Source organism: Leucoraja erinacea, chromosome 17 (genome assembly GCF_028641065.1).
Source record: "Leucoraja erinacea ecotype New England chromosome 17, Leri_hhj_1, whole genome shotgun sequence".
In the NCBI taxonomy this organism is placed as follows: domain Eukaryota; kingdom Metazoa; phylum Chordata; class Chondrichthyes; order Rajiformes; family Rajidae; genus Leucoraja; species Leucoraja erinaceus.
The window spans coordinates 14,564,890-14,577,378 of record NC_073393.1 but is presented as its reverse complement, the minus strand read 5'-3'; the positions used below and the strand labels follow the sequence as shown (position 1 = coordinate 14,577,378).

At 40.9% G+C, this 12,489-nt stretch overlaps 1 protein-coding gene across 2 annotated transcripts in view; it reads left to right on the top strand.

The window, feature by feature from the left end:
- smpd3 (sphingomyelin phosphodiesterase 3) overlaps positions 1-12,489 on the top strand; it is a 166,383-nt gene that overhangs the window by 24,658 nt on the left and 129,236 nt on the right. Inside the window, exon 2 of one of the 2 annotated variants that reach the window (XM_055648616.1) lies at positions 3,188-3,272. The exons of the other annotated variant lie outside the window; for it this stretch is intronic. The gene's annotated coding sequence lies outside the window, so the exon portion shown is untranslated. The remainder of the gene's footprint in view (positions 1-3,187; positions 3,273-12,489) is intronic. 2 annotated transcript variants of the gene reach the window in all.

The window sequence follows — 12,489 nt, the reverse complement described above, 5'->3', positions numbered from 1 at the left end:
GGTGTTGCCTGGCGCGGCTTCTGGTCGGCGCGGCCTCCGGTCAAGGCAACCTCCGGTCAGAGGAATGGCAACCTCGAGATCCTGGGGAGGTGGGTGTGCAAAGTACTTATGATACAGTCTTTATATATCATAACAAGTACTTAATTTGTGTACATAGACCATCGAGATGAGTACTGTCGGCTCCGAATCGTAAGTTAAAACAAAAACAACATCATGGCTGCCCGCATGCCACAAGGTGGTGGTGGTGTGGAAAACCTGACATGGATTATGGATTATGTCATCAGCAGCAAAACCAGACGCGCCCAGCAATACTGTTTGATCTACATCCATTTTCATGCGCTTTTGCCCAAAGGGCAAACATAAAGCACGCAGGAGTAATCTGTATATAAAGCTATAAAAATTAACTATCATCTACAGTAAAGCAATGGAGGATATACTGCAGTAATATGTAAAGTCGGTTATAGTTAATTACAGTCCAAGATCTGCATCTAGACATAATCATATGGAACCTGCCTCAATGGCACTGGCTCATTTACTGGCAGAATATGTCGTTGGTTAAGTCTGTATAGACCTCTGCCAGATTGAATCAAATAAGACCTTGGTTCCGGACACACCACCTTGACCGTGCCCGTACGGTCATACCCCTTCTTGGTTAGGAGATGGACCACCTGGCCCTCCAACAATGGTTGAAGAGGACAACTAGAACGGTCCTAGTATGCCTTCTGCATCAGTTTTTTACATTGCAGATGCGCCCGAACAACCTCGGGCTCACAGACTTGTGGCTGGAGCAGCTGCTGCGAGACTGGAAGAGTCGCCCTGGTCTGTCTGGACATGAGTCGCTGAGCTGGCGAACCGAGTGTGGGATCACGTGGAATGTTGCGGAGATTGAGAAGATCCAAAAACATGTCAGACCCGGTGCTGCTGGACTTTTCCATGAGCTCCTTTGCACTGCGGACAGCTCGCTCAGCCAGCCCATTCGACTGGTGGTGATGTACCTAGAATCCCATTCTTTTGCAAAGTCCTTGAAGAGGGGGAGAGACTGCTGGGGATGAGGGGAAAGTTGGGGGCTATGGGTGAGTGGTGGAATATTGCGTTGGAAGAAAGGGTTGCGTTGGGGGACCAGGCCTCCCATTTGACAGGGAACCAATGAGTCCCACTTAGTCCATTCTATGAATAAATAGCATTTCTTCATTTATTTTCACTTCCCAAACCCCACTTGTGTTTTGCTGGGCTGACGGTTCGATTCATGGAAGCTCTAAATGATATAGCACACAGTTTCAGATGTGGCCCATTAAGCAGGATGTGCCTGCTGCCAAAATGTCAATAACATGTGCCTCCAAGCATAGCACTTTAATTGTATCTGGATAGATATCTATTTTATCCGTTTAGGGAAAGTCGTAGTCAACCAGTAGAATATAAATGAAAAATTGGATGATGCCTCAGCAGGACGATCATGCATAGGGCCAAGCCACTGCAAAGATAGGCTTCCCCTACTCTATATACATTTTCCTCATATAAACATTAGAGAGCGCATCAGATGGAGCAAATTTGAATAAGAGAACTAATGGCTGGCTGCAAAGGGAATATTCTATTACAGTGTATGTCTTTTGACATGTTTACTATGGTACATAAAAAATCCCCTTATATATAATTTAGCCCTAATGCTTTTGCATTCAATTATGTGAATATACTGATGTTTTTGTTTAAATAGCTGCACCCTAAATATATGTCTGTGTGTACACATACGACTGAAACTTACAATGTGACAACTTTGCATGTTTGTTGGTTTATACATATATGCGTATATATTAGATTTATTTAATGTCTGTGGAACATATGTTGTCTTTGACATTGAAACAGGTGATTTTCTTTGGCTCTTTTCACACAAATTTAACCCTCATCATTTAGGGATTTTATACCAGCAAGCATGAGAGGAACCAGGTCTAGAAATTCAATTTCCTTGGACAGAGACTCAACCATTTTCCCTGTACTAACACTCTCCTCTGCCTGGCGGAACCTGTCCTCACCCTCAACAACTTCTCTTTCGACTTATCTCACTTTCTCCAAGTTAAAGGTGAAGCCATGGGCACTTGCATGGGCCCCATCTATGCCTGCCTTTTTGTTGGTTACGTTGAACAGTCTTTATTCCAGCCATACACTGGCACTTTCCTGCAACTGAGAAGGACAATGGGCAGCACGGTGGCACAGCGGTATAGTTGTTGCCTCACAGCGCCAGAGACCCGGGTTCGATCCTGATTATGGGTGCTGTCTGTATGGACTTTGTACATTTTCCCCTGTGACCTGCATGGGTTTTCTCTGGGTACTCCATTTTCCTCCCACACTCCGAAGACATACAGGTTTCTAGGTTAATTGGCAATAAAATTGATGTCCATCATTCAAAGGATGTACATTAAGTCAACTAACTTCAAATAAATTACCCAATGATTTAAAATACCTTTTGTGCTTCCCTCTGCTCCCCCAGCCCACCCAATTCCATCCATAGCGATCTGGCTGTGGTCATGTTACCTGTGTGGTCGGGGAAGCAAATAGTTTTTCACTAGGTAAAATTGTCCCTCGTGTGCAGGATAGTGTCAAGGTGAGGGTATCGCTGGGTGGCGAGGACTCGGTAGGCCGAAGGGCTTGATTACATTGCTGTATCTCTACACTAAACAATATAAATTCAATTTCTTTCTTTAAATTCTTTCTTTGCTACATGGACGACTGCATCAGAACTCCCTCCTGCATCCGTGCAGAACTAATGGACCTCATCTAACTTCCACCCTTCCCTCAAATTCACCTGAACTCTCTGACACCTCTCTCCCCTTTCTTGATCTCTCTGTTGACATCACGGGAGACAGACTATAGACTGACGCCTATTATAAACTTATCGACTGACAGTTATTTGACTACACTTCTTCCAACCCTGCCTCTTGGAAAGAGGTTATCCCCTACTCTATAATCCTACGTCATTTGCTCCCAAAATGAGGCTTTCCATACGAGGGCATCAGAGATGCCCTGATTCTTAGTGAATGTTGTTTTTTCCATGCTGTCATAGATGGATCCCTCACCTGCATCTCATCTCTGGAATGCTAACCCTCACTGCTGTTGAATGACATGGTATTCTATCACAATCCCAGTGAAAATCTGTATTCGTTTTTTAAACGCAGTGTTGTATTTTGTTTTTTAGTGTGCGGTTCCCAGTGATTAATGCTGTAACACCATGTGCTAATTGATGCCTGTGCTGTAACTCTTCATGCCACACTACTACATTGGTAAGAATGACATCCACAACCTATTAACTCACAGTCTTAGGTTAATATCTTTCAAAATCCTTCCTTTGGGCATCTTCAGTTGCATCGCGATAAAGTGCAGCAAGTGGAACTCCAATTGTCTACAAATACCTCAAGTTCAGAGCTGATAGTTGCCAGGAGCAAAGAAAGTGGTCATCTGTACAAAATCAAAGGAGACTCAGAGATTCTTTTAGGAGAATTGAGTATCACTTTGAAAATCTTTGAAAGAGCCATTCAATTTAAAATTTCCAAGACATAAAAAGGCATTTGAAACTTTTCCAGGCGACAAAGTAGATTAAATCTGGCTCCCACAATAATGAGAAATTTAACAGAAGAAACACTGCAGAATATAATTTACAATTGAGATTCTCTTACTATTCTTCCACTTGAGTCAGTTTCAAGGATTTTTACTTGTGGACATATTGTAGGAAAATTATTTATCTGCTTGTTATTCATTTGTTAAATAAATTCTTTATTTCTTAAAACAAAACATTAAATCATAATCAAATAGTGCAAAATATGCTATTCAGTCCCATATGCACAAGCTAACACTCTTGACAAAAATTACAATTAGTCTCTTTCTTCTGCCATTTCCCTGTGGCCTTTCAATTTTGTTCTATTCACATGTGTACCTAGTGCCCTTTTGAAAATTATTATTAACATTGCTTGCACTGTCTTTTCTTGTAATGCATTCCAGACGATTGCAACTCCCTGCAACCTTGCCAGTTATCTTTGACATATTTATTTTATATGAATATAAACAGTTTCTTCTTATTAATTCTTATCAAAGCGCCCATATCCTTGAATGTGTAACCTTGTGATCTTCTGTTCACTCATTTAAGACAGCATTAAGGCACAAAATATGCCCAATAGTTACCAACTTTAGCACCAAGAATTCACCAGATCTCCAGATAGAATCTGCTGTTTGTGTAGATACATGAAGCCTGCCTATGACCTTAAAAGTATCCAGAAAAGCATTTGAATCTCCAAGGCACTGAAGGATAGGGAGCAATTGCTGGTCTATGTGATTAGTACAGATGATTATTTGATGATCGCCATACACTTGGTGGGCAAAGGGCCTATTTCTGTGGTGTAATAATTTATGTTAGCATCACAGCAGGATTTACTCACTAGTACAATATGCTTGAAAATAGGCTGAGAAAAGAGACGTCTTTACTGTATCCCAATAAATTGTCCATAGCTTCAACCTAAAGCAGTCGCTTTGTTGTAGTAAGGAGGTTGCATTTCCTACATCAGAAACCATGCAGCTGCTCAGTCACACAAATTAATCACCAGTAACTACTGTGCATTGTAGACATTTTTATGCAATGATTACATGGATACTGCTGAGTTGAGATGGTCCAGTCTAGCTTCTCAAAGTTGGCAGAAAGAGATTTCCATTGCATCAATCTGAAAAGGATTTAAACCCAAATTTCAGGTTAACAATGGCAGAAGAATGGAAGGCATCAGGTGAAGAATACAGTGCATGTTCACTGCTGGTATTTCTTTATAATGCAGCACAGTGTTGCTTCATGCATCATGAATATATAATACACAAACATTTGTTTCTAATATCTGGCACCTGCAATTATTTTTGGATGCATCAAGAGGTACAGTAGAATATTTGGTGTCAAACATTATTATTTCCTGGATATTGGTGATTGTAGTATCCGGAGTCACAATATTGTTGGTTTTCAGTTATAGGTGATGTTCCAGCAACTGCTTTGAATGTGAATGGGGCAAAGTAGCAAAAATAATGTTTGTGTTTATATAATTACTCCTATGTTGACGACTCTCATAATGCTTTTGTTTTGCAGTACAGTTTAAGTGCAATGATTGTTATAGAGGTTGTATACAAGTAGAACAGTTTATTTGAAGTGAACTATATAATATAAAGTCATATCATGGTGAATAAAGTCCATGTCGTCTAGAACTGAAGGCTGTTTAGTGTAACAAATGCTTTTTAATTAAGAAAATCGGTCAGATTTACAGCTCCAGAGAGAGGGATGGGAGGGGTTGCGGTGTTGAAAAGAAGGAAGCAGAGAAAGGTTGGAGGGAGAGAAAGAGAAAGAGAGAGATGCCTTGCCAATATTTAGTTGGTTTTGGAGGCAGCAGTAATCACCTTTTAAAACATTTAGATAAAACGCCCAAAACCCAGATCCGACAATCATGAAACATAAATCTTATAGTTGTTACACTACCCTCTTGCCGTTGGGATATGACTTTTAATTCCCCTAAGTCCTTGCAACCAAATAATTTTATTATTCATCACTTTCTTCAATAATTATTTCTGCTGGGGATGTGACAAAATGATCTGAGCACTCACTATTAAATGGCTTGTAACTTTAACATGCTATGCAAACTAATGTACAGCTGGTCTGAAAAAAGTAAATACCTAATAGTGAAATGTTGTCTTGTTTTCAACCATCATTCCTTGTGTTATTTATTTTTCCTGTCTTCCATTCTATATTTTTGCACATTCTTCTCACCCTCTTGTAATTGAGATGGACATTGCATACAATAACATATTACATTTTGAATGAGTAGGATGGAAAGATTGTGGAGGAATAGAGTGGATTAGAATAGTAAGATTAAACGAGAACTTACCAGTTCAAAGTTTGATCATTATTTTATGAGGAGTACGTTGAGGGAATACGTGAAGAACCCCGCTAGGACGCATGCGTGTCATTCTTCAAAGCAGCGGTGTGAAATCACAGATAACTGTAATGACTAAACATAGTAAGATTAGAGAAGAAATACCAGTTGAGTATATGATCATGGGTGGGAGCAGAGGGCACGCATTCCCTCAACGTACTCCGCATAAAATAATGATTAAACTTCGAACTGGTAAGTTCTCGTTTAATCTTACTATTTTACTTTGGAGTTACGTGAGTGACTACGTGAAGATTTCAAAGCTCTGTGATTTCATGCCCTGGAAACGAGTCCATGCCTCACATCTGCCTTATTTACTGTAGGAGGAATTGTGTTAACATAATTTAGACATGATCCGATATTAAAATTCATGACATTTATTAACACAAATTATAAACCCCTTTTTTATGGGTTAAATTAATTTACAGAACTTAAAATTGTTTCTGCAAACATTCCAGGTTTCATGACTGGTTTATGGTAAAACAATTGAAATGTTTTTTCCCCTGACCATCCTGCTGCCTTGAAGATTTGGTCCATTGGTACATCCAACTGCATTGCTGCCGATGTTGCTGCAGCCCTGGTGGAATTAGATTTAAAAACATTAGTATCCACCCCAGCCTGAGTTAGAACCTGTTTCAGCCATCTTGAAATGGTCTGGACCATCACTCTTTTATGCGGTTGTTTATGGCTGATTAAAAGTGCCTTCTCATTGCCTCTGATGTTTTTTGTTTTCTCCATATATAACGACAAATGTCTGCCTATGCAGAGACGATCATCTGTTGGGTAATATCTAAATTCTATTTTGAGGCCTGCTGATCCCTGTCTGTTCTGTTTTACTAATTCATAAATATGAAATGTAATATTTTCGGGTGTAGAAGTCATGTTGTCCAGTCTTAGTTTATGTAATGACTGTACCCTCTGAGCCGTGACCAATGCCATTAGCATGACTGTTTTTAATGTCAGCCTGTGTAGGGACAGAGCTGTTGCTGGAGACCAATTCCTGAGCATCTTCAGGACAATACTTACATCCCATATTTGGGAGTACCTGGTTCTTGGGGGATTAGTATTAAAAATTCCCGTCATGAGTTTTGTTACCAGTGGGTGAGTCCCAACAGAGTGACGCTCTGTTCCTTGCCATAGATACGTTGATAAGGCACTTCTGGCGCAGTTGATGGCACTGTAACTGAGCCCCTCATCATAATGGAGGCCTGCCAGGTATTCCAGAACAGACGGGATATTCATCTCTCTGTAGGTGATGTTGTTATTGTGGCAATACATCTCCCATTTCCTGATATAGACTAGATATTGTTTTTGGGTGGACTGTCTTTGGGCCGCCGAAATCATGTTCACTGTTCGGTCCGTCAGTCCCAGCTGTAGTAGTGGTATTTTTAAACTCTACAAATTAATAAATTTAAATATTTATGGCATGGGTGGCTATCCCTTGTTACGGGATGTACAAACAAGTCTGGTCTATTTGGGATGGTGATACATGGTTCTAAAACCATGTTCAGTATCACTGGGAACCATGCTTGAGTAGGCCAATCGGGTACTATCAAAATACCAGACGCAGAGTCCTGCTGTCTTTTCCTTAATACCCGACTGATGAGGCAGAAAGGAGGGAATGCATATATAAACAATTTCCCCCAATGCAGCTAAAATGCATCAGTCGCCGCTACCCCAGGGTCTGGTTCCCACGAGACATAATTTGATAATTGGTGATTAAGCCTGGATGCGAATAGATCGATATCTGGTGTTCCATATCGTGCTGTAATATCAGCAAATACTTTTTTGTTTACCATTCATTCGGTGTTTTCATTAAATTTGCGTGACCTGGTGTCTGCCACTAAATTTAGTTTACCTGGTAGGTAAGTTGCTGATATCCAAATATCTCTCTGAGTACACCATTGCCAGATTGTATTAGCCAGATTGTCACATGATGTCGATTTAATTCCACCCATGTGGTCAATATATGCTACCACGGTGGTATTATCAATCTGTAATCTAACATGCTGGTGGTGTGACCCAGTACAATATGATTTTAGGCCATAAAATGCACCCAACATTTCCAGGTAGTTTATGCCCAGTGTGAGTAATAATGATGCTTCCTGAGCAGTCCATCTATCTCCACAGCTGGAGATGGAATTGGTGGCACCCCAACCAAGTGCACTAGCATCAGTTTGTAGCACCGTTGAAGGGTTGCTGATAATGATTGGATTGTAGGAATGCCAAATGTTATCTATCCACCAATTTAGTTCCATTATGGCTTTGATTGGTAGCTTCATCGGTCTGTCAAAATGACCAGCATTAGTTTTGATAGCTTGTATTTTTGCCCTTTGTAAATTTTGGTAATGTAAAGGTCCAAATTGTGTGGCTGGAAAGGCAGCCACCATTTTGCCAATTACTTTAGCTACCAACCTGATGGATGGTTTACTGATGCCAATGAGGTTTTTTCAAGCCTCTATTAATTCTGTCGCCTTTCTCTTTGGTAATGCCACCAACATGTGAACTGAGTCAATGGTGAACCCCAAATAGTCCATTGTAGTGGAAGGCGTTAATTTAGATTTAACTGGATGGATAATAAACCCCAGTTTTTCAAATAACTGTTTTGTGGCTGTTACAGTTTGTTTGGCCAATTCCAAATTTTTGCCCACAATGAGTATGTCATCTAGATATGCCATGACCATGTGTCCTTGTTTCCGTAGAAATGCTAGGGCTGGTTTCAAAATTTTTGTGAACAGCCTAGGGGCTGATGTTAGGCCATTTGGTAGTGCTCTGTATTGCCAAAGCTTTCCCATCCAGTTGAATTTTAAGAAACATCTGTGGTCACCTCGTATAGGCACTGAATAGTAAGCATCTTTTAAATCGATGCTGGCCATGAAGTAACCTTGGGAAATCAATTGTTTAGCAGTAACAAAGGTTTCCATTTTAAAATGAATGCATTGTACAAAAGTATTCAATTTGGTCAGATCTATGATGATGCGACAACCACCATCTTTTTTGTTTTTGGTAAATATATTGGACACGAATTCTAATGGTTCGTGTTGGGATTTTTCAATTGCACCTTTTGCATAAAGCCGCTCCAGTTCAGCATATGCTTCTGATTTCTCTTTACCCGAAAGTACGAACACTCGGTTCGGTATATGTTGAACTGGAGCGTTGTATTTGTGCATAAATGCTATAGTATATCCCTGGTAGTATTGGTGGTTTTGGGGTCCCAGGTTTGCACGGACCCGCGAATTTTGGATTTAGTGTGGGTCGGATGGCATTCTTTCTGATGTTGTTTAACTCATATTGAGTATTATAAAACAATGCCAGTGCATCCTGTTGGTCTTGGGACATATCTTTTTCATCCACTATGCGGGCGAATGCTGTTATCCCTACAGCTAGGAGTTTTAATACTTTCTGGAGTTTAATGTCCATGCTCCTAACTCCTGTTCCAATATGTTTCCATATGCAGGTGTTGACTGCTGGAACATTCAGGAATATGCAGTTTCCCGGTGCCAGATGTCTAGATGTGGTGTCCAATACAGTCTGTTCTTGTAGCTGGTTTAAAGACATATAGTCTATACTGGCAGCAAGCTTTTGCTCCAGGTTATTGCCAGCCTGGTCTGGCTGTATGAAATTGGACACCATGTCCAGCAGACTTTCTCTTTCCTGCACCCCCTGCACACTTGATTTTTCTTCCAAGAACCCCTCTTCAAGGTCAGCCCAGAACAGACCCCCAGTGCTCCCCTCTGATGAGGGAGAGACACTGTGCAGCCCTCCAAGAGGTGCTGCTGTGGGTTTACCATAGGGCCCACATTGACTCGACCATCTCCCGGAGCCTGTCACGTTGGAGCAAATGCTCCACGCACCGCTCCATCCGGCTCCAGCGCTCACGGTCGCTGGCCGCCCGCGGTTGCTCAGAGTCAGACTCCTCTGAGTCCACGACTCTGTTGGTTTTGTGTCTAGCCTTGCCGCCCGGCCGTGGAGTGTATTTGGCCGGTGCGGAGGCGACATCGGGCACAGCTGATCCCATTATTGGTGATCCAAGTGCCGCTGGCCGCTGCTGGCCGCCCGCTGTTCCGCGGTCCTTCACCAGCTTCATCGCAGCCCTTGTTTTCTTTCCTTTCTCCATGTTTCCTACCTGTAGTTGGTATAAGAAACACACATTAACCGCAGAATAATCTTACCTGCGGGTTCCGGCTTTTTAAACTGCCGCTGCGGGGGAACGTCCTTCCACCCCGCCTGACGTTTGCAATGCGTGTAGCGATATGACATGCATGCGTCCTAGCGGGGTTCTTCACGTAGTCACTCACGTGACTCCGAAGTAAAATTGCATGTAGCTGTAGCAATAGAGTGGTTAGGTGGTGCATGAATAACTGGAACAATGGAGTGGATAGGTGTTGCAAGCAGCTAGACGAATAGAGTGGCTGGATGGTGCAGGTACTACTGGAGAAATAGAATGGTTAAGTGTTACAAGTAGCTAGAGGAATAGTGTGGATATGTGAATATATATTGCATGTCCTGCTGCAGGAATTGGGTGGATAGGTAGTGCATATACTCCTGGAGAAATAGACTGGATAGCTTGTGCATGTTCTGCCGGAGGAATGGAGTGGTTAAGTGATGGAATGCATCATTGTAAAGGAGTGATAGAAGTAGTGAATGTTGATGATAGGGAAGAGTATAGTCTAAGTTTTAGATCAAGTTCTCAGCTTTTATGACTAGAACTCCAGAAACTATATGAGCTCCATAGTGTTAGGGTTAAGGGGATCTCTTTGGGGCTGTTAAAATGCTTGGGGGCTTATTCCATGTAGGAACTCACAATATGGACAGAAGGATTGACATCTTCCTGAACATGTAAACAGCTGGGGTTGAAATTAAACAGTGGAACCTTTGGGATAATAATCTCTGGATTGTAGCCCAAATCATGCACAAATTGACAAGAATTTGAACAGAACAGAGGGTTGAATGCTTTGCTTAAAGATTGGCGTTGGAGAATGGTATTTCACCTTGTGTCACAATCCACATAGTTACAGAAAGTGACAGCTATTCTGTTGTAACAGGTTTCACTGCCCATGGCCAGCGTCCTGTGTAATTGGATAACCAGAGGTGTAGCCACGATTTAAAATGAAACAGATGGAAACAAGGAATGTTCTGGGAAAGGCATTCAATTTAAATCGAAATGTCAAAGCCACATGGCAAAGCAGCAATTTGTGCAATGATGAGGAGAGTTTAAGAGGACAGGCCACAATGTTTAACAGCACTGGTCCATGAGTGAACATAGTCAATAAAAAGAAAAATGATTTAAAAAATAAAGTTAGAGGCTTCTTATCTGAATGATTGAAACATTTGAAATGAATTAACAAACTAGTGGCAGATATGAGATAAATCTCATGAAGTTAAAAAAAATATTATTTTGACCTCCTCTTGTTTAAGTTAATTTGTAATCTCATAGGAAAATATCCTCTCAACAAGAGTAATCACAACATGATAGAATCTTCTGTTCAATTTGAAAATGACATCATGAAGTTGAGGTCTTGAACCTAAAGTCATTGCATGCCTGTGGGTTGAGAGAGAGTGTGAATTGGTAAAGTAGATTGGGATTTCCAAATTTGGAAATTGCATAATTAAATTTCCCAGTCAATAACAATGGCAAATATGCAAAAAAAAACAACCCATAAAGCATGAAGAAAAAAATAGCTAAGTAATAAGAGCTCTACAAGAAATGTGATCCATTTGCAGCTATGCAAATTGTTATTAAAAGACAGAGACTTATAATATGGGCAGGAAGAGTGATAAACCTGAGAACAGGGAGTTTTGGAAACATTGGTCATACTGCTCAGAAACATGCTCTTCAGTCCATCCATCAACGCTAATCCCATTTACCAGACGGTCTGTAGCCTTCTATGCATTGACAATTCGAATGCTCATCCAAGTGTTTTCAAGTGACAGAACCTGACTTCACCACACTGAGGCATTGTTCCAGATTCCAACTACCACTGGGCAAAATAATTCTTCCTCAGATCCCCTCTAAACTTCTTCCACAACTTAAACATTTGCCCTCTGGTCTTAGACACCTCTGCCTTAGGGAAAGTTTCTTACCGTCTAGCATACCCATACTATTTAGTATACCCCTATCAGATCCCTCCTCAGACACTTTTGATTTAAGAAAACCAAATCCAGCCTATCTCATCTCTTCTTAGAAATCTGGAAGAGATAAAATAAATGTTCAAGAAATAATTATGAAGGAGTGTACAGCAGCAGAAATAGATGTGGGGCCCTTGGAACTATCACAGAAAACAAATGTAATGGTAAATAAAGAAACACTAAGTTGTGAACCAAATATTTTACATCTAAATTTAGAACAGAAGACACCATGAATACAGCAGAAATAGGAATCAAGAGTCCAAAGAACATTGTTAACAGTACCAAAGAGAGAAAGAACCAAACAAGGTAATGCAGTGATACTAGATACATTCATGATGATCTTCTAAAGTTTCTGAGATTTTGAAATAATCTCTGCAGATTGGAAGGCAGCAAACATTTAAGCAAGGATGAGGAGAAA